The 22,807-nt window shown below is 52.0% G+C and overlaps 1 long non-coding RNA gene across 1 annotated transcript; it reads right to left on the bottom strand.

Moving 5' to 3' along the window:
• Positions 1 to 1,663: 1,663 nt before the first annotated feature.
• LOC138992718 (uncharacterized) lies at positions 1,664 to 3,928 on the bottom strand. Its single transcript, XR_011468126.1, has 3 exons — positions 3,229 to 3,928; positions 2,959 to 3,054; positions 1,664 to 2,449 (listed from the first exon to the last, which is right to left on the bottom strand). It is a non-coding gene; the product is annotated as an uncharacterized lncRNA (long non-coding RNA).
• Positions 3,929 to 22,807: the final 18,879 nt, after the last annotated feature.

Here is a 22,807-nt window from a genome sequence, read left to right as displayed (position 1 = left end):
GAGAACAACTGCACCAAATGTGTCCTTTCATCCGGCCTGTTCAGGAGTCTCTGCTTCTTTCCTCCCCGTGTCCCCCACCCAGTGAACGAAGTGGGATCCTGCTGAAATGGAGTCAGATAAGGTTTCCTCACCACCCTAGCTCCACGGTGGCCCGGCCTCTCCCCATGGAGGTTACAGGCTGTGAGGAATGTGATGACATGTTTACTTTGGAGCAGACTTTGGCCAGTAAATACACTCTCAACTCGGACCAGAATCAGCCCTGACAGAGACAGGCCCTTCCGGAATAGCTGGAGTCGGTCCTCCCTGCAAATGCTCCGAGTGGGTCTTTAATAGTGTTTGTGTGTGTGTGTGGGGGGGGGGGGGGGGGGGTAGCGGGGGGGCGGGTAGTGTAACGGAGCCGTGTTCCTTGGTAACCCTGACGCCCAAACTGGAGAGCAGCTGGCTCCAGAAGCTCACAGAGAAGTAACCTGAGAGCAAACAGAACCTGGTTGGCCAAATTCACGGGGTCTGGGAGGGTCGCTGCTCTCCAAGGGTGAAAGGTTTGGTTTCTCCTCTCACTTCTGGCGGCCTAGACGGTTGGCCAGTCGTGTGACCCCAGGTTGGGTAGGACCAGAGGGAGTCTCCGCTGCACCAGATAGCTTTTCAGAGGGCAAACCTTCTCTAGTACAGTACTAACAACGACAGTCCTAACAGCAACCTCCCCATGCGTGTCTGTGGCCACACTGAATCCTCACATACGTCTGTGAGGTGGGAACTGAGGCCCAGAGGGGTTAGGCAAGCAGCCCGTTAGTAGGTCTGACTCTGAAGCCCCAGCTCTGAACCAGAGCCCCACAATCCCCCCAGGAAACCAGGGGAAGGCCAGGCATGGCACAGATTCCAGACTCAGATCCAGGTTCAAATCCCCATCCTGTCCTTGACGAGCTGTGTAGGAATTGTAGCCCTCCCACCCTCCCTAGGCGACTGACTCCCTATCTTCCTTTTCTGCCTTATTTTTGCTTGGCACATATCACCTAGATACAGAATGTAACTTATTTATCTTGTTTATATAGTTTTCCCAAGTAATTCATGAAGACACCACTGCCTAGAACAGCCGTGGGCAAACTATGGCCCGCGGGCCGGATCCGGCCCGTTTGAAATGAATAAAACTAAAAAAAAAAAAAAGACCGTACCCTTTTATGTAATGATGTTTACTTTGAATTTATATTAGTTCACACAAACACTCCATCCATGCTTTTGTTCCGGCCCTCCGGTCCAGTTTAAGAACCCATTGTGGCCCTCGAGTCAAAAAGTTTGCCCACCCCTGGCCTAGAACATGCCTGGCATAAAGCAGGTGCTCAGTAAATATTTGATGTTGAATGAATGAATGAACGAACCCTTGCTTGAGGTTTTAGATTGGACTTCAGGTTCTGCTTCTCTTTAGTCTTGTAGCATTAAGTTATTCAACTTCCAGTAGCTTCGTTTTCCCCAGTGGTTGAAAAAGAGCACTAGTATTTGTGCTCCCCATGGCACTGGTGAGCCAAGGGACAGGTAAGGCCACTGTCTGCTCCACGGCAGCAGGGTGCCAGGCACTGGGGTTGGGGTGCAGACAGACATCAGGAAGGCCCTGCGACCTAGCTAAGCAGACAAACATGTCAGCAAATACTTACAACCTGCTTGGGTCACAACTCTGATCTATAGTCATCATTTATGAAGCTAAGCCTCTTGATTAATTGTCTCGTGGAACTATGTATTAGGTACCACCATCTGCCCCATTTTTTAGACAAGGAAACTATTGCAAGAAGTTAAGGAACAATTATCCCACACCTAAGTATGTACCCAAGAGAAATGAAAACAGGTGCACACGGAAACTTGTGTGCGAATGTTTATACAACATTATTCATATTAGCCAAAAGCAGAAATGACTCAAACATCCATCCGTGGATGAATGGTAAAACGAAATGTGATACATGCACACAGTGGAATATTATTCAGCCATGAAAAGGAATGAAATACCGACACATGCTACAATTTGGATGAGCCTTGAAAACATGGTAAGTGAAAGCCAGACACAAAAGGTACGTACTGTATGCTTAACTGATACGGCACAGCCACGAGAGGGAAACCCACAGAGACTGAAAGTAGACTAGAGGCTATGGGGGAGCCGGGAGGACAGCGAGCGACAACTTAATGGGTACGAGGCGTTTGGGGATGTGATGAAAAGATTTTGAAACTCGGGAGCACTGGTTTTTGCCCAGCATTATGAATACATTAAATATCACTGAACTGTACACTTTAAAATGGTTCATTGTATGTTGTATGAATTTCACCTCAAGGAAAAGGAAACAAGGGCTGGCATTGTACGTGGTGAAGGCTGGGGCCAGGACCGGTGATCATAACAACGGCCTTTCTTAGCTTCAGTATTGTGTTTTCAGTTCTGGAACTTCCACTTGCTTCTTCTTTTCTTCTTCTTCTATTAATATATTTTTATTGATTTCAGAGAGGAAAGGAGAGGGAGAGATAGAAACATCAATGATGAGAAATAATCAGTGATTGGCTGCCTCCTGCACACTGGGGATCAAGCCTCAACCTGGACATGTGCCCTGACCGGGAATCGAACCGTGGCCTCCTGGTTCATAGGTCCATCCTTAACCACTGAGCCACGCTGGTCAGACCACTTGCTTCTTTTTTATGGTTTCCAGGTGTCTGCTAAAATTCCTGTTATCTAATTTCCTGAACGTGTTCATCAGTTATTAGAGTCGTGCCTCAAGCCTGGGGTTTTATCGAAGAATCACCACCAGGGTGAGGTCTGCGCTCCTATTTTTGTCCCCCCAGACCCGAGACCCCAAAGCTCTGGAGCTTCCCGGCCCTCTGCCGCGGCAGCCAGCCTGCCTGAGGGGAAAGGAGCTCCCAACTCCAGGCTTACCTTTCTGGGCCATTCTAGGTGTCCTTGGTGGGAGGGTCCCCCTGGTACTCACTCACCTGCCAGAGCGAGAGCAAGAAGCACCGGCCACCCCGTCACAGCCCGCCATCCACCCGGCCGCTGCTCTTCGGCCAGCGTGGGCAAAGACTTCAAAACTAAAAAGCAAACAAGGACTTAGGTGAAATTGCAGTTTTCAGAGTTGTGTTATTTATTTACGTATTTGGGGGAACATTTCCCTCTAGTTCATTCCAAGAAACACTATACAACACAACTTCTGAAGGGAATGAGTGATACACACTGCCAACTCCTGAGTACTGCCAAAGGCTTACTGTCTCGGGCGTGTGACCTGTATTGAGTCCCTCCGTCGTCAGAGAAAGCCCGAGGGCAGGTGTTGGCATCTCCACTGCCAGGGTGGAAGGCACCAAGGTCCGGAGAGGAAGGACGCTGGACACACACCACGGGCTCCATGGAGCAGTCACAGGCCCCGGCCTGGCCACTGGTTCTTCTTGGTGACCTAAGAGCAAGGTATGAGTATGTTTAAGGAATTTGAGTGTCCAGGCCTCCGAGGGCAAGAAAGCTAGAAGGTGGCTGAAGAGCAGCAAGCAATGTTTGGGGGTAGAGTCCTGAGTTGTGCTTGGTGGGCCCCAGCTTTGAGGACAGTTAACTTAACTTCTGTGGCCTCAGTGTCTTCATCTGTAAAATGGGCTGGTAAAAGCATACTTACCCTTCGGCTCTTTCTAGGACTCTAGCCCTCAGCCCCGTTTCCTAGTTCTGCTCTCCAAGTGGAACCTGAATCTTCCCTGGTGGAAGGAGAAGTGGGGCAAGGGGGAGGGAGGTCGGGATTCAGCTGCTGGGCCGTGTGAACACCTGCCCTGAACAGAGCCTCCTCCTTCTTTGGAAAGAACCCAGACTTGGATGCCAGGCCCTGCGGCGGAGGAGGGAGTGGGGTGCTTTCCCAGGCCACTGAGGAATCCCTGCAGGTCCTACAGGGAAGTGGGGCCCTTACCACACAATCGCTCCCAAACTTAAAGGGCCTTTTGGGAGGTGCTGCTCCAACCCTGGGACCCCCAGCCCCAGCCCCCTGATCTGCAGATATGACCTCATCTGTCCTCTGAGAGCAGAAGAGAACTTGGTGTTACCTGTTAGCCTTCCTGCTCCAGGAAAACCTACAGTCAGGAGCCAGGCAGCCTGGGTTCTGATTCCAGCTCTGCCGTTCAGCAGCCATGTGAAGGGGGCCTGTGTCCACCTCAGCCATAGCTTTACCCCTGCACCTGGCACAGGGCCAGCCAAACAATAAGTGAAAGAATAAAGAAAACAAGTGGGTGGGTGGTTCGAGGGTGGGTGGATGGATGGGTGGGTGGGTAGGTACATAGACGGATGGATAGATCAACGAAGGATGGATAAATGGAACAGATGAATAAACAAGCGCCAGGCTGAAGGGCAACACTTTATCCCTCAGGCTATGGGCAACCTTCAGGCAGGCATCACAAGTGTGTGACCTGAAGCATCTGCATCCTGTCCCTGCCCTGGGTGGGGTGTTTGCTCTACGCTTACTTCCTCGATGCCGTGAACACCCTCAATCCACAGAGACAGCTTAGAAAGTCAGACAGCCCTGACCTCCCTGACCAGGAAAAGAGCAGCAGGGTCTGGCCGTCCACCTATGGCTGGTTCAGGTCCTCAAGATTGAGTTCCCTGAAAGCTCACAGCCTCTCTCTCTCTTTTTTTTTTTTAATATATCTTTATTGATTTCAGAGAGGAAGGGAGAGGGAAAGAGAGATAGAAACATCAATGATGAGAGAGAATCATTGATAGGCTGCCTCCTGCACATCCCCTACTGGAGATCAAGCCCGCAACCCAGGCACGTGCCCTTGACCGGAATCGAACCTGGGACCCTTAAGTCCACAGGCTGACGCTCTATCCACTGAGCCAAACCGGTTAGGGCCAGCCTCCTCTTTTTATTTGCCTTTTATACGATGTGGCAAAACATTATACTCAAGTCTTCCATTCCTCTCAGGGATTTACAGCTTCCTGTGACCTCTTCTGACTTCATCCTCCTGGAGAACAGCGTCCACCCAGTAGAAATCACATGCACTCTGCACTCGATTTTTGTTTGACATATTACTTTTCATGATACGAGATAGTATTTATTTGAGTCACTGCTGGTGGCTGTGTCCAGGCCTTTTCTATACAATCGTGTAATCCATCATGGTCAGACAACTGGGTGGTTTATAAGTCTCAGTAGCCCAAGCAACCCTGTGGTTGGGTGCAGAACAGTGTGGCCAGTGTGCTACCTTTGTGTAAAAAAGGTGGAGAAAAATATATATATATATATATATTTGCCTGTCTGTGCATAAAATACCTCTGGAAGGAGTCTGAGAAATGGTAATTTTCAAGGACACAGATGGGGAGAGGCTTTTCCCCTGTTCCTTTGCCTTTTCAAAACAGAGCATAGATTTTTCTTTTCTAAGTTAATTAAATTAACATTTCAAAAAATTGAGGTTCCTCCCGGAAGTGGAGCCTAGTTCCCACCCTCCCCACTAGAGGATGGCTTAGATTTATTGTCTCACTTCCAAAGGGTAGAGTTTGGCAAATGAAAAATAGTAAGTTCACTGCACAGCAGGGAAGCAAAACAGACACCACCTCAACCACAACTCAGGTGAACCTCACTGGTGTCCTGTGGGTGTCACAGATGCGTTAAAGGCGTTTTCTCGAAAACCTATAATCCGGTCCTATTAGGGGAAAGCCACCAAATGAACCCCGATTGGACAGCCTACAGGATACCTGCCAGTCCTCAAGGCTGCCCAGGAGAAACAGGTCAGAGGAGAGACCTGACAACTAAACGCCATGTGCTTCCCTCCACTGAGTCTTGGAACAGAAAGAGGACACTGGCGGCAAGACAGGTGAAATCCAAACCCCGTGTGGAGGTCAGTTCCCAGCAATGGGCCCATGTCAGCTTCTTGGTGTGACAAATATGCTACGATAACATGAATGTCAATAAGGGGGACACGGGGGGAGACAGCTCTCCATGTTACCTTCACAGCGTTTCTGTAAATCTGAAGCGATCCCACAATAAAAAGTTCACTTAAAGCCCTGACCGGTTTGGCTCAGTGGATAGAGCGTTGGCCTGTGGACTGAAGAGTCCCGGGTTCGATTCCCGTCAGGGACGTGTGCCTTGGTTGCGGGCGCATCCCCAGTAGGGGGTTTGCAGGAGGCAGCTGATTGATGCTTCTCTCTCATTGATGTTTCTAGCTCTCTGTCCCTCTCCCTTCCTCTCTGTAAAAAATCAATAAAATATATTAAAAAAAAAGTTCACTTAAAAAAAAAAAGGTTTCTGCCCTAGTGGGTTTCCTCAGTGGTTAGAGCGTCAGCCTGCAGACTGAGAGTCCCGGGTTCGAATCTGGTCAAGGGCATGTACCTCTGTTGCAGGCTCAATCTGTGGCCCCAGTCAGGGAGCCTGCGTGAGGCAACCGACTGATGTGTCTCTCTCGCTTCGATGTTTCTCTCTGTTCCTCCCCCTCCACTCTCTCTAAAAATCAATGGAGCCCGGCCGGCGTGGCTCAGTGGTTGAGCGACCACCCATGAACTCAGAGGTCTCGTTAGACTCCTGGTTGCAGGGCCAATCCCCATTGTGCTGGGCGCGCCGGAGACAGCCGATCAATGATTCTCTCATGTCATTGATGTTTCTATCTCTCTCTCCCTTCCTCTCTGAAATCAATAAAAAGAAAAAAAAAAATCAATGGAAAAGGTGTCCTTAGTGAGGATGAACAGGAAAACCAACACAAAAAGGTTCCCCACATTTTAACGAGGAATGAAGTAAAACCAACAGCCTCCTGTAAACCTTGGGAATAGAAGCTTTTCTTTGGTCAGTGGCTTCGGGAGCGCTGGGTGCGATGAGTCAGGGACGGGTGCGGACACTCCCGGAGCATTCCTCAGCAGTTGGGCCGGCCGAGGTCCGCTGGGCCTGGTGTTTGTCTGGGGTTGGGTGAGGCTGCTTCAGCAGGAGGAATTGCTGTGACGCTAGAAAGAACACAAATTCCCTCAGCGCCGTGGTTTGCATCACTTGTGCACTCACTCTAGAAGGTGCCTGGGTTCTTTTTGGTGGAAATGGCTCAGACCCGGGGGGTCTAGAAGCCAGAGTCTTGGCGCCACCTTTGCTCCTGGCCAGCAAGGCGCCCGCTGGGGTGGGGCGTTTCCGGATCTCAGTTTGTCTCACTGTAAAACGGGAGGGTAACTTCTCTCTCATAAATAACGTGTGAGAGCACTTGGCCAAGGTATGATCAGTTCAAACATGAAACCTCAAACTTTTCTGCCGTGGGCCTAAGGGCAGGATAGAAGGTGAGAGGTTGGTCAGGGGCAGGAATAGCCCAAAGCAGCCGTCCTCAAATATTCTTTGGGAGGTGGGGGAGAGGAGGGGGACGGGGAGGTGGGGGGTGAATCTCAGGCTTTCGCTTTCAAATGTTTAAAACTTTTTTTAAAAATGTATTTTATTGACTTTTTACAGAGAGGAAGGGAGAGGGATAGAAAATTAGAAACATCAATGAGAGAGAAACATCGATCAGCTGCCTCCTGCACACTCCTTACTGGGAATGTGCTGGCAACCAAGGTACATGCCCTTGACCAGAATCGAACCTGGGACCCTTGAGTCCTCAGGCCAACGCTCTATCCACTAAGCCAAACCGGTTAGGGCTAAAATGTCTAAAACTTGATGCTCCAGTCCACGTAGGGCAGGCACTAAGGGCCAGGTCAGCTTCCGGGCCCGCGGCCCTGGCTGTTGACAGGGTCCTGTGCTTAGAAGGGCCCAGCGTTTGATGTCACGCCCTGTTGTCAACATCTTGCACCAGAGCCCACATCTTCCTTTTACACCAGGACCTGCACGTCCTGTAACCGGTCCTGCTTAAGGCACTCGGGGTGTGTACGTCCGAAGCTGAGTCTCAGGAGAGCAGTTCCTAGGGGAGGAGTAGGCTGGGAGGCAGGGTTTACAGGAAGTCTGGCCACACTAGGAAACGTGCCCTTTACATTCCTAAGAAGCCATCAGTAACCCTTCCACGTCGGGTGAGGGGGTGGATTTGGTTTTGGAGGGACAGTGTGTCCACATCCTGCCGGGAGGAATGCCGGAAGCACGTCTTGGGTGTGCCCGGCTGCCATGTTGGGTGTGTTCACCCCGAGAGAACAAACCAATAAAGTGGGGCTAAGGGGCCTGCTCTCTCTCCTTGATCCCTGTCCCAGGCTGAATCCAAGCGGAGAGTCTGTTGTTCCCTTAAGTCTCCGGACTCTGGGATTTTGAGGGGCAGGGACTACAGTCTCCAGTTGAGAGCGCAAGTCCGTCGGGTCTCTGAGAAGGGAGATCTGGCTGCAGAGAAGGAGGAGCTCAGAGCCTGCCTGGGCCTCGCTCAGCCTTTGCTTCGTGCCTGAATTCCACTTGGAGGCTGGCCAGCCCCCTCACCCACCCTGACTTTATCCCTGGCCCTGCCCCTGGCCGAGGTCCCACAGGGCCCCGCCCAGCCCCACCTCCACACCTTTGCTCCCACCTGAAGCTGCACCCATCCCAGCGCACCAGTCCTCAGGGAGGCCAGGCCGCCCCCTCCTGCCGGCCTTTCCGGCTTCTCGGGTTCCGCTCTCTGCACACTCACAGCGCACTGGGTGCTGGCGCGGTACCTGCCAGTCTGTCTCAGGTCTGTTGGTTTCATGAGGGTTTATGTATCCGATGCCCAGTTCTCCCACAGCCCCCATGAAAGTTCAGTGATGGCCCTTAAGTACAACTTAGTAGACAGCTCGGAGTGTGGGCTCTGAAGTCAGAGAGACCTGAGTTCAAATCCTGACTAGACAGTGTGATCCTGGACACCTTACCCCCGTGATGGCGAACCTATGACACGCGTGTCAGAGGTGACACCTGAACTCATTTTTTTGGTTGATTTTTCTTTGTTAAATGGCATTTAAATATATAAAATAAATATCAAAAATATAAATCTTTGTTTTACTATGGTTGCAAAGATCAAAAAGTTTCTATATGTGACATGGCACCAGAGTTAAGTTAGGGTTTTTCAAAATGCTGACACGACGAGCTCAAAAGGTTCGCCATCACTGCCTTACCCAGAACTCCTGAGCCTCAGCTATAAGATGAGAGCGGTGTCCTGGGTTCATCGAGAGAACAGTGGCTGCCGATGCTGTCATTGTTATGACTGGGTAGGGACAAGGGGACTCTAACAGACTCAAAGATGGTAATGGCCAGCACAGACTTATGTTCCGGGCAGTATTCTAAGAGATTTATGTAGGAGTCAATGCTGTGAGGCTGATATTATTATTTCCTCCGTTTTTCAGAGGGGGAACAGGTCCACAGATTTCTAAGTGTTTTGCCTGGCTTTAAAGCTAATGACAGGGTAGACCACCAAGATGGCGGCATAGGTAAACACCAGAGACTGCTGCCGCAAACAACCACTTCAAAAATACAACTAAAAGACAGAACGGACATCACCCAGAACCACAGGAAGGCTGGCTGAGGAGAGACTCTTCAACTAGAAGGAAAGAGAACAGCATTCCGAGGCTCAGAGGAGGCACAGTGTGGAAAATTTAAAGGTGCGGAGGTGCGCTCGAAAAGCGGGCTGGTGGCTGAGGGAGCGGTTGTCCTTTTCAATCAGGAGGGAGTCTCAGACTCTGAGCTCCAGATCCAGGCAAGTCTCTAGGGACTCAGACTCAAACGGGAGAAGCAGGATTGTCTAGCATCAGTTGGAACGTGAGGGCAGCTTTCTCTCCGAGGTTTGCAGCGGTTGCTGGGGTTCTGAGAAGCAGAGCCTCTGGGAACGGGACTGAGAGCAGCCATAACTGCTCCCTCTGCCTGCCCTGTTGATCCCGCCCCGCCCAAGCCCTGGGCAGAGCCATTTGCCGGATCGCCTCAGGCAAAGGCTAGACTAGCACCTCCCCAGAGGACAGAAGTTTTCCCACAGCTGATTCTCACAGCCAGTCTGCCTGGTGGTCAAATCCCTCTAGTATTAACTACAACAATCAAGGCTTAACTAGAACAAGACTGCGCACAAAGACCACAAGGGGGTGCACCAAGAAAGCATAAAAAATGCGGAGACAAAAAAACATGACAGAAATGGAGGATATAGAGCTAAAAAAGGCAATTTTGAGGGCTTGCAATAATGTGCTAGAAGCTGCCAATAAACTTGAGGAGAGCTTCACGAAAACTAATGAGACCCTCAATGCTATGATAAAGAAACAACTAGAAATTAAGCATACACGGACTGAAATAAAGAATATTATACCCAATAGCGGACCAGAGGAGCGCAAGAATCAAGCCAAAGATTTGAAATGCGAAGAAGCAAAAAACACCCAACCGGAAAAGCAAAATGAAAAAAGAATCCGAAAATATGAAGATAGTGTAAGGAGCCTCTGGGACAGCTTCAAGCGCACTAATATCAGAATTATAGGGGTGCCAGAAGATGAGAGACAGCAAGATATTGAAAACCTATTTGAAGAAATAATGGCAGAAAACTTCCCCCACCTGGTGAAAGAAATGGACTTACAGATCCAAGAAGCGCAGAGAACCCCAAACCAAAGGAATCCAAAGAGGACCACACCAAGACACATCATCATTAAAATGCCAAGAGCAAAAGACAAAGAGAGAATCTTAAAAGCAGCAAGAGAAAGAAACTCAATTACCTACAAGGGAATACCCATACGACTGTCAGCTGATTTCTCAACAGAAACTTTGCAGGCCAGAAGGGAATGGCAAGAAATATTCAAAGTGATGAATACCAAGAACCTACAACCAAGATTACTTTATCCAGCAAAGCTATCATTCAGAATTGAAGGTCAGATAAAGAGCTTCACAGATAAGGAAAAGCTAAATGAGTTCATCACCACTAAACCAGTATTATACGAAATGCTGAACGGTATCCTTTAAGAAGAGGAAGAAGAAAAAGGTAAAGATACAAATTGTGAACAACAAACAAGCATCCATCAACAAGTGAATCTAAGAATCAAGTGAATAAATAATCTGATGTACAGAATGAACTGGTGATTATAATGAATCAGGGACATAGAAAGGGAATGGACTGACTATTCTTGGGGGGGAAAGGGGAATGGGAGATGCGGGAAGAGACTGGACAAAAATCGTGCACCTATGGATGAGGACAGTGGGTGGGGAGTGAGGGCGGAGGGTGGGGCGGGAACTGGGAGGAGGGGAGTTATGGCGGGGGGTAGGGGGGGAAGAGGAACAAATGTAATCTGAACAATAAAGATTTAATTAAAAAATAAATAAATAAATAAAGTTAATGACAGGGAGCTGGGATTTTGAACCCTGGCACCCGTTAACAACACTAGTCCTCCACCACCACAGGGCCCCTCCCTACCACCCCGGCCTGGGCTGGGCCACTGCCAGCCCCTTCTGACCTAATGCTGGGAGGCCCTACTACCTAAAGAAAAAACACGTTGTCTTCAAAATGTTAGCTTTCCAGGTAACTAATATATACTGAGCAAAAACCATGCCCCAGGGACTATGCAAAAGATGGAAGTATCTCATTTAATCCTCAAAGCAACCCTGAGTTAGAGGCCATTGTTAGATACCACCATTTCACAGAGGGGAACTGAGCTCAGCCAGTTTCAATAACTTGCTCAGGGTCACGGAGTAGAATGTGGCAGAGTGGGGACTCGAACCCAGGTGTGTGCTGCTCTCCTCCCCAAGTGGAAGCAGACAGGTCCTCGGGGCCCACTGGACTCTCCTTCTGTCTGGAAGTCAGGCCCTAAAGCACAGCAGCCGACTCTGGGAGGCTGGAAGGGAGCTGGGAGCTGGCCCACCCACTCCCTGGCTCCAAGAATGTGAGTAGGTCAGGGTGAGCCGCCCCCTCCAGCTCTTCCTACTTCCCCAGCCTCTCCTCCCCTTCCCCACCCTCCACCCCAGACTAGAAGAGGCAAACTCTAGCCCCCAGTTTCCAAAGAGCCTGGTTTTCCTGGAAGGCAGGATGAGGAGAGGGCAGGTTAACTTTCCTGTAAGCAGCTGAGGGTGAGTCAGCGGGGCCTGGATCGGTGTGGTCCTGCCTCCAGTCAGGGGGCTGGACCAGATGACGCCATGAGATCCGCCCCTCCTGGCCTGGCTACCTTAGTGGCTTAAGACCTAACACAGACGGGTGGTGGGGCATCCTATCAATGTTTGGGGCCTGATCCCAGCCCCCCCGCCCCCCCCCGCCCCCCCCCCCCCCCCCCCCGCAGCTTGGGGTTTTTGCAGATTTCGCATGGCTATTCTGCTCCCATCCCTGTTCCAACCCCCGCCCTCCCCTCCCAGCTGAACACCGTTGAATACCGTGTTCTACAGACAACTCATTTGATCGGATGTTTCATTTAAAAGGACAAATTGTTCGGAGGTGGATAGTGGTGATGGTTGCACAACAATGTGAACATACTCAATGCCACTGAACTACATGCAGAAAAGGTTAGAGGGCTAAATTTTAAAAAGACAAAAAACAAAAACAAAACAATTAAAAAACAAAAACAAAATAAAAGTACTTACTAGAGATAGGTCAGCAGTTTTGCTCTGAGCTTCCTAGCAAGCAAGGCAAAGAAGGCAACTTTGTTTATCCCTTTAATACATATGTATTGGGTGTTTATTATGTTCCAGGCACTGGACCAGGATACAGTAGAGAACAAGACAAATATGGTCCTGCTCTATTGGAATTTATATTTTAGTGAGAGGGAGACAGATAGTAAGTCCTTACGAGTAGACAGTGGTTCATGCTAAGAAGAGAAAACACTGACAACAGACTTGGTGGGGCTGGCTTAGCAGGGATGATTAGGGAAGCTGATGAGACATACAGTGGTTTGAATTGTGGCTCCAAAACATATGTCCCTCAGCAATAGCAGAATGTGGCCTTATTTGGAATAAGGGTTATTATAGATGTAATTAAGGTAAAGACCTCAAGATGATATCCTCCTAGATGAGGGTGGGCCCTAAATCCAACAGTAAACACCCTTTTTAAAAAAATTAGTTATTGATTTTAGAGAGAGAAGAAGGTGAAGAGAGAGAGAGAGAGAGAGAGAGAGAGAAACATCAATTTGTAGTTCCACTTATTCACGCATTCATTGGTTAATTCTTGTATGTGCCCTGACTGGGGATCGAACCCACAACCTTGGCATATCAGGACGATGCTCTAACCAACTGAGCTCTCTGGCCAGGGCCTAAATATCCTTTTAAGAGAAAAGAAGACACAAAACACAGAGAAGAGGGCCTGATGAAGAAGACAGAAGCAGAGACCTGAATTCTGAAGCCCCAAACAAGGAGCACCCAAGGTTGCCCGCAGCCACCAGCGGTGAGAAGGGGCATGGAATGAATCGTTCCTTCGAGCCACCAGAAGGAACCAACCGAGTTGACACCTTAATTTTGAACTTCTGGCCTTCAGAACTGTGAGATGATATAGTTCTACTGCGTTAAGCTGCCGAGTTTGTGATCATTGGTGATGGCAGCGCTAGGAACTTAGCACAAGACCTGCATGATGAGAAGAAGCCAGCTGTGGAAGACCTGGTTATGGTCTTCCAGGCAGAGGGAACAGCACCTGTGAAGACCCAGAGACACGATTAATTACATCAGTGGTTCTCAGCCTGGCTGTGCATGAGAATCATCAGGGACCTTAGAAAAAACCTCTGAAGAACAAGTAAGACAGAATCTCTCTCTGGAGAAGGAAGCCCAGGCAATAGTGTTTTTTAAAAGCTCCCCAGATAATTTAAACTTGCAGCCAGGGATCTACCACTGAGTGCCACGATTCACAATCTTCACAAGGCAAAATAAATTCACAAAAACGAACTATTACATTAAAGTATGGAAGCAATCCTGGTGCCCTGACACCCCTAGGGAGCTCTGCCCAGACCCAGCTGTCCTTCCTGACATGGTTGTGTCGCTGGGAGGGGAGAAACGAGGAACGAGGGGGCAGGAGATTCTGTTTGGCACTGAGTGGTCCCATATGCCTCTACCCTTACCACGGCAGTGTCCCAGGCCCAGCTTTCAGCTGCCGGCACCAGCTTTCTCCAGGTTGCCAGGGCCCATGCTGTGCCACACCGCAGCCTGCCCCACCCGCTCTGTCCCAGCACCTCCAGGGGACTGACGGGCCTGGCCCAGACCTGCTCCAGCTCCCCGGTTCCTCAGTCCACCTGCTCCACACCATTTCCCAGGCCCCAAGCCCCAGTCCCCCACAGGGATAACCTGCCCTTTAACACGCCGGGGACCAGCTGCTCTCTCCCTGCCCCACTTCCCCACCCCCTGCTTATGCTCCTGAAATTCCTCATCTAACGTCTGCTGCTGGGGTCATCTCAACCAGGAGCAATTTGGTCCCCAGGACATTAGGCAAGGTCCACGGACATTCTGGATTGCTACAGTGAAGAGGGGGAAGATGCTACTGGTTTCTAGAGGCCGGAAGCCAGAGACACTGCTGCCCTCCTACACCGCACAGCGCAGTCCCCAACAACAGGGAGTATCTGGCATCCATGTCGATAGTGCTGAGGTTGCAATGCCCTGGCTAAGCTAAGACACTGAGTGGCTCTTCCTGGCGATAACCCTCTGGCTTCCTTGGCCTGACAAGAATGGCCCAGAATCACCTGGGGGTGGACAGCCCGGTGGGTGGGGAGGTGGGGAGCTAGCTCCCAGGATCCCCTGGGCTTTGCCTGCCTCCCCCTGTCTCCCCCCCCCCCCCCCCCCCCCCACACACACACCTCCCACCCATTTGGCTTGGTTCTGCTGCTCTGCTGTCCTGGCCCCACAATGAGATCCAGTGCAAGGAAGGGCATGCCAGGCAAGGCAAGGGCAATCCCCAAACCCCGCCCCAGGCTATGGAGATTTGTTCAAACACGGAAGCATGTGACTCCAGAGACGGTGATCAGAATTTTCTCTGGGACTTTTCTGCCAGAGACTCTGTCTTCCCTAGGACCAGTGAGCTGGCCGGACGTGAGCCAGGGGTACCCGGCGCGCAGGCGTGCAGAGAGCAACGTCAGGTCTGACTGATAAATGCGGAGAGGACAGAGTCCTGAGGACAAATAGATGAATCAGATCCTTCCCTTTTTAGGAATGGCTTTTCCGTCTTGACTAATGGGGGCCTGATTCTGCCGCTTGGTTGGGAATTTCCTGTTCTTTTATCTCATTCTCAGGCACCACACCTCCTCCCCCTTCCGAGAGCCTAGACGAGGAGCCACCCAACTGGTCATTGATGAACTCAAGTTACTCACCCGCTGTCTGGCCCACAGAGAACACCTGGCCCAGCCTCTCGGCTCCTCACAGGGAGGAGGGAGTAACAGCTGGGAAAGCATCACGGGTCCACTGTCCACCGTGGCAGGGCCCCCTGGGGCGGTGGTCTGGCCGGGCCCTTGAGGACCTGATGGAGCCATGGGTAGTCCCCAGAGCGTCCCAAACCTCCTGAGGCCCATCCCTGCCCTATCCTCTCTATGGGGGTTTTCAAGGGAGTGTTCTATGAGTTTGGAGTGGGCTTGAATCCTGGATCTGTTGCTTCCTGGAGGAGCAAATCTGAACAATGCACATCCATTCTCTGAGCCTGTTTCCTCATCTGTAAGGTGTGGACAGTGATATCCACCCCCCAGGGTTGTTACTGGGGTGAAGATTACAGGAGACAGTGCCAGCAAAACCCTTCGTTTCGTGTCTGGTGCTTAGCAGACAGTCAACACTTTCGGGGAATAATGTTCTGGAAATATTTTCTGTTTGAAAAATAAAGAGGAGACGCCCTGGGCCACCCATCCCGTCCTAATCCTGGAGGCAGAGGCAAGGATTCCTCTCCGTGGCTGCGGAGGAGGTGGGTGTGGAGGTCAGACACACTCCCACTGGGGACCTCCCTCCCCCGCCCGGTGGTGCTTGGTGGTGCAGGGCCGGCGTTTGCAGGCTCTCCCCACCCCTGGCACACCCAGGCTCCCACCCCCGTGAGTCAGCCCCACTCCTTAAGGCACAGCAAAACCCACAAGTCACTTCCTGGCTGCCCCAAACAAAGGCCTAGAATCCAGTGCAGGAACTGAGCCCTTATCACCTCGCAGGCCTGATAAGAGGGGCAGGAGGGTCTGAGTCAGCCAGGAGTGACAGGCTGGTTCACCACGAGCCCTGGCCTTGGGCCTGCTCCAGCGAGGGCTCCGGCTCCCAGCCCTCTTCTCCTCCCGCTCTCTGCAGTCCTCCTGGCTGGCAGGTCCACTACTCAGCCCTCGGGCATCATCTCCAGAAGGAACCTGCTACAGCCTCTCTGGGAGGAGCAGCCGCCAAGCAGTGGAGTGCTTCCTGGAGTTTATCAGCCAGGGCGCTGTGGGCCCAGGGAGGTGGCTGGGGACAGGAACAGTGCGAGGTAGGAAGGGAAAGGTGATGGGAGGGGCAGGCCGCGCCCTCCTGCTGGAGCACTCCCCGGGGAGCTGGCTCAGCCTCCTCAGTGGCCTCAGCCTCCCACTAGTCCCACTCTGGTCTGACCCTCCTCCACCTAGCAGCTGGAACCACCCTCTTTTGCCACATCTGCTGGTCCCACCCTGCCCAGAACCTGCTGTAGCTCCCCACGCCCCTAGGGGAGAGGCCAGGTTTTCTTCTGACTCTCAGGGCTCCTTCCTGCCATCCTCACACGGAGGTACTCAGTTCCTGCAAAGGCACTTCTCACACTTCTGGGTTCCTGCTGCCTGACCCTAGGAACTTTCTGGGTGAATGGGAGGAGGTTTGAGGGAAGGCTTCCTGGAGGAGGTGGCATTTTGGCATCTGACAACAATGAGAGAAGCAGAAGGAGAGGAAGGCAAGTGATTCCCAAACAAGCCAACGACCAATTCACCCAGCTTCTCCCTGAGCAAGGAGGCTGGCCCAGGCACTGATCATCTCTGTGGACAAGTGTCTCTTTATCTCTGATCTTCTTTGTAAACTGGCTGAGGTCACCGTCAGGGCTGCGAGGGGAGAGGAAAGCCCAGGAGGTGCGTGGGCCCCTTGGTCTGAGGGGTTTTCTCCGGGGCAGTCTCCTGGTTGCTTCTCTGGTCCCGGTCAAGGGAAGGAGCCAGGGGTGGGGGGAAACGAGGCCAGGCCAATCCGGATTTTCCAATTGTTCCCGGCTGAGTGTTTGCTCCAGGGGCTGAGGGGAGGAAATGCTCTGCACAAAGGCAGGAAGGCAGAGGTGCTCTGTGGCAAAGGCAAAGGCACAGCGGGGCCTGGGACAGCCCGAGGGTCTGCAGCGCAGAAGGCTGGGCTGGGCAGCCACCGCAGGGGCCGTCCCTGCACCTCTCATTCCTCCAAGGGCATCAAGAGGGCATCAACTCGGGCGCCTGGGATGTCTGCAGCACAGGGGGCTGGGCAGGGCAGCCCCTGCAGGGGCCGGCACCTCTCACCCCTCCAGGGCATCAACTCGGGAAACAGACCTAGGCAGAGTTTGGACCTGCCCAGGCCACATAAAGGCTTCCAATTCGGCGCCCCCTCCACTCTTCTTCAAGTTCACAACCATTGACTGAACACTTTCTACCAAGTTCCTAGCAGATGGTAACCCCTCACCAACGGTGGTTTTAAGAGGGCTCCCTTTTAGATGTACGCCTTTACACAGCTTTCCCGCAGAGGCCCTTACATGCCATACAACTCACCACAGCAGGCACACTGTCTGATGCGTGAATGTCCACAGCAGCTCAACCACCGACACAAACCGTTTTCAAACGTTTCCATCACGCTGTTTGCCCATCTGCAGTCAACCCCACCCCAGCCCCAGGCAACCACAGGTCTGCTTTCTGTCTCTGTAATTTTGTCTTTTCTAGGAATCTCCACCTTCTTTAAAAAAAAAAAAGTAAAAAAAAACACAAGAAGAACGCTGCTGTCCTCAGGCCTGGAAAGGGGAAGACGACTGAGGGCAAAAAAGATGTCTCCGTGAAGGGCCTCGAGTGCGGGGCCCGGCCCCTCCTGCTTCAACTCAAGGTCAGAGAGGCCTGGGGTGCGGCTCAGTCTTTCCAACCCAGGCCTGCATCCCAGATGCTAATGACAGTGGCAGCAGCGGTGGTACTGCTCAGGGTTCGGCCTGGCCACCCCCCCCCCCCCCCAAAAGGACAGGTCTGGATGCAGGAGGTCCTGGCTTCCCCAGGTCCAGTGTGTGAGGAGTTCACCAGGTGCAGACAGGCCTTGTCCTGCCAGCTTGGATGGCGAAGGCCAGGCCTGGCGTCTGCCTAGGCCTCTACCCCACCTGCTGGCCCCCGGGAGGCTGCCCTCTCGGGCCAGCCGGTCCTAGTTCTGGCTGGAAAGGCTCTAGTCCCAGCTTCTGCCTCTGGGCCCTGATAGCTCTCCACGGGTCATGAGTGTCCGAAAGGAAACTGCCAGCTGCACAGACAGTAAACGACGGGAAATCACCTTCCAAGCCGGACGCAGCGCCAGCAGCCAAAAGAGAGCTCGTTCACCAGAGCAGGGCAGGTTTGGAAGCAAACGCCCCGGCCTACAATCCGCCTGGGCAGAGGCCAACTCCGTCCTAACCAGGAACTCGCTGTGTTTTCTGGAGACTGAGGCGGACTATAAACTTCTTTTTTCTGCCATGACCAGGCCCAGGGGGAGGGGGAACTTTCCCGTACTTCCAGTAGGACAGCCTTTCTCACCCAAAAGGAGCAAAGCTGTGAACCTGTGAGTGGGCGTGACTAGGCCAATAACAGTGCACACGTATTCAGAGCTTCACATGTGCCGTTCTGAGTGCACATATGAAGCGTGTACCACTGTGGCCCGTATTTCACAGATGGGGAAACTGAGGCCCAGAGAGGCGAAGAAAAGCGAGGAGTCACAGACAGGGGGGCGTGGAGCTGGAGCTGAGCCCTGGAAGTTTGGCTCCATGTGTGCCCCGTGCAGTGCTGACTTCTGCCATGGAGATGCCCTGCCTTCCCCTGAGCCTGGTCAACCCTAAGCCAGCGCTCAACCCTAAGACACCAGAGCCCCATCAGAGTTGACACCCCAGGCACCGCGGCCCTGTGAAGCCGGGGTCTGTGATGCTGAGTAATGAGACGTGCATTTGGTAATTGTTACAAGTTGAACTGTGTCACCCAAAAGATGTTCAAGTCCTCACACACACACCCCCAACCTGTGACTGTGACCTTATTTGGAAAGTAGGCTCTTGCTAATGTAATCAAGTTAAAATGAGGTCATACTGGATTAGGATGGCTCTAAATCCGAAGACTGCTGTCCTTATAAGGAGAGGACGATTTGGAAACTACAGATACACACACGAGGAAGAAGGCCACGTGATTACAGAGGCGGAGGCTGGAGTGCTGTGTCTACAAGCCGAGGAACGTCAAGGAGAGGGGCGGGCAGAGTCTCCCTCGGAGCCTCCGGGAGGAGCCAACCCTGCTTACACCTCGATTTTGAACGTTTGGTTTTATGACACGTGAGAGAATACATTTCTGTTGCTGAGGAGTTACCCAGTTGGGGGTAATCTGTGATGGCAGCCCAGGCAAACATTTTCCCCCTCAAATCTCCTCATCTAGCTTTGTCATTTTGCTGGTTCCCTCATTGATGACTTACATAAACGTTGACATGTGGCCACTATATACTTGTGTAAGTATCCTTTTGAAAATTATCCTTTGCCATAGCCTGGACCCCGAGCTGTTACTTCAGCTCACTCCGTCCGCTGTCTGATAGGCAGTGTCCCCGCTGTCCGTGCCCCTGTGCCAGGCACTGGGACAATCAGGCCAAGCCCCCAGTGCCCATGGATGGCAGTCCACTGAGACGGTGGCGGGAGGAAAACAGCCCTCTCAGCCATGGTCGTTCCGTTCTTAGCAGCCGGACGACAGGTCAGCCGCCACGTCTGAGGAGTGGGGCGGGGAACACTGAGCCTGTGCTGGGGCCGGGGCTCAGTGACAGCAGGAGACGGCCAAACAGCCCACTGAGGACAGTGAGGTCATTGTGAGGTTGACTCACTCTGATTGGCAGAGAAGAGTGTGCAAGGAGGAAGTCAGCTCCCCAGAACCAGAAACAAGGGGGTGCACAGGTGGGCCTGGGAGCAGGGCACTTTCTCCTTGATCCTGGGGCTTCAGGTGCTAACTGGTGCCCCCTCTCAGGACCCCCTCCGAGCTCAGGCCTGTGATGGGATGCAGTGGGGCAGGGGGCAGGTTTGCGTCTCATCTCCCTCATTTACTCGCCGTGTGAGCAGGAACCAGAATCTGACCATCAGGCCCCTTATTTGGAAAATGACCACCTTTCCCACTAGTTCCCAGGAGGCCTTGAGGGACTCAGACACAAGAACACACCTAGCCCAGAGCCTGGAGTAAACTGGCATCTCAATGCTAAAAATAGTAACATGAAGTCATCCTCAAATACTCCCTCGGCATTTTTTTTTTTTTTTTTTAGGAAATCACTCTGAACAGGAGGGTGGGAGATAAAAGCAAATTTTTTTCCAAAGATGGAAAATTTCTTTTCATGTGCATTCCACTAATTCTCAGATGCACATTTCTTTCATATTTTAACATCTCAAAAACATTTCAATTAGTAAGACGAGGCTTACTAATTTGTGACGTAGTTTAATGGGTAGCAGTTTGTCTTCATGGGAGCGAATAAAATGATGGTCTCTTTCAACTTATGAAATGTGGTCGAAAATTGATACACACTCATAAAGTATAAAGTTCAGACACACAGAAGTATACAGAGTAAAGGTTTCGAATTCCAGGACACCAGCACCCCGCAGACAGCCCACTCCGTGTGAAGTGCACATTTGTTTTCATTCTCTTTAATTGCTCAGAAAATCTCCGAGACCAGCCATCCACACCTCCTCCAGTGCCCAGAGCCAAAGTAATGCTCCTCTAAAGACGGCAACACGTTACAAGTTTGTACTTCGTGATCAGACACCTTCCCCATCGGCACCCCCACCCCCACCCCACGTGGCTGGCGCTGTCCCACTGTCCGGCCCTGCCTGCATAGCAGTGCCCTGTGCCCACCAGGTGTGACGCTGAGGGAGCCGATGACTTCAGCCTTAAAAAAGTGTGTGTGCAGTACAGTTGGCAGTTTTACCACTTGCAAGTGACAAAAATCAGGGAGGTGTGGGGCCCAAAGAGGGAAAACAGTGGGAAAGCAGAAACGTGTGTCCTATGCGTTAGCCTTCATGCTCAGCTCTGTGCCAACTTAGCCAAACAGGGAAGGAGCAGGCACATGATTTCATAATAAGCACATGTTGACTCTGATGAACAGGTAGCGGCTGAAAGGGAAAGTGACAAGGTCATTGGACTAGTGATCCGCAGAACCAGCCTGGAAACCAGTCTAGTCTCTGGGCAAGCAAATCTAGGGCTCTTCCCGCCACACCACGGCCTCCGGGGATGCCCTCCCACCCCCATAAGCAGTGCACAAAATCTGCTCTGCTCTGCGTCTACCTCCCCAGCCTTCTGTGGATCACGACTTCAACAGGAGATTGAAATGAGGCAAGGGGAAGGAGGCGGGAAACACACCAGCAGGAGGTGGGGGGCTGCGGGGGGAGGGGGTCAGGGACTATGAATGAGACTTCTGTCTGCCTGCCCTGTGCGCCTGGAATTTTGTATAAAAACAATGAACTAGAAGGAGGTGAAAGCATGTTCCCCAAAGCAAGGCCACCCCCCTACCCCACCCCCACCCTCTTTATAAAAGACCTGCTTTGTTTCAAGCAAAGCAGAGGAGAAGCTGGGGAATACGCTGAGATTTGGGGGAGTTCAGGTGTTTGGGGTGCAGGAGGCAGCTATCTGGAAACTTAGGAGCCAAACCCAAGCCTGGGATTTCAGACTCGAACCATCTTCCTAACTGCCCTCATATTGGTGTGATGCTTTACACGGACTTGTAAAATGCTTTCTCCGACATTTTCTCAACAGAGTGAGAGCTTGGGGAGGGCCAAGGAGCATGACTCCTTCAGCCTTCTCTCTTGCTGTCGGGGTGGCCACGGTCCCATCCTGGGCGTCTGACAGACCGGCTGGGGCCCTGGCTTCTGCGCCTGCTCGCTTCAGTACCTTGTGCACGTTAATGGCTCGTGGTACCAGCGGCAGAGGGAGAGTGATGGTGGCTGCCAGGCAGGGCGGCTGTGAGGGCTGAAGGAGTTCCCGGGGTAGGGGCTCTGTCCAGGGCGACCATTAGCTAGTGAGAGGTTTACAGTTTGGCTGGGCGTGTGGTCTAGCCTGGAAGCATCTGGGTGAGTCACCTGGATGTAAGTCCCATCCAGAGAAACAGGGTGTGTCGGGGGAAGCGTCAGGCTGGGCAGTGGGCTGAGTGATGCTCCATGTGGGGAGGGGCCCTCAGAGTTGGGGGAGCTGGTTGACGGAGTCGGAGGAGCTGTGCAGCTTTCATTTTATCTACAACACACAAGTACTGAGACCTACTGAGGGTCCCATTACATCACTCCTCTCTCTCAACCCTCCAGAGTTCTCGTCTCACTCAGGGGAACAGTCGAAACCCTTACACTGGCCTCTAGGGCCTGAAGCAGCTGGGCTCCCACTACCTCTCTGACCTCTATTCCTACCACTCTCTTCCTCACTCACTCTGCCCTGGCCACAAGGGCCTCCAGGCTTGTCCTCAGACATGACAAGCATGTCCTGGCACATGCCGTTCCCTCTACCAGATGTGTCCTTCCCTCATTTCCTTCAGACTTCTGCTCAAATGTCACCTTCTCAGAGGCCTTCTTTGACCACCTTCCATAAATAGCAACCCACCACTGGTGTCCCTGTCTGCTGTTTCATGCCAAATTTTCCTCCAGATCACTTATCAGACCTGATATACTTCATAAGATATGCAGGCTTGTTATCTCTCTCCCCACTAGAACGTAAATTCTCTGAGGGCAAAGGTTTTGTTTAGTTGGCTTGCTAGGACTCACACCTGGGAGGCAATGGGTGCTCAGAAAAATATGTGGACTGAATGAACCTCTGTGGACAGAACGCAGCAGGCTGCTGTCCAGCGAAAAGGCACAGGACCTTTTGTTGTTGTTTAGAACTAACATTTGTTGGCAATTG

This window comes from Myotis yumanensis, unplaced genomic scaffold, assembly GCF_028538775.1.
Source record: "Myotis yumanensis isolate MYYU_CA2020_CCGP unplaced genomic scaffold, mMyoYum1.0.hap1 SCAF_14, whole genome shotgun sequence".
NCBI classification, from domain to species: Eukaryota; Metazoa; Chordata; class Mammalia; order Chiroptera; family Vespertilionidae; genus Myotis; species Myotis yumanensis.
This window is presented reverse-complemented; position numbering and strand designations above follow the sequence as displayed.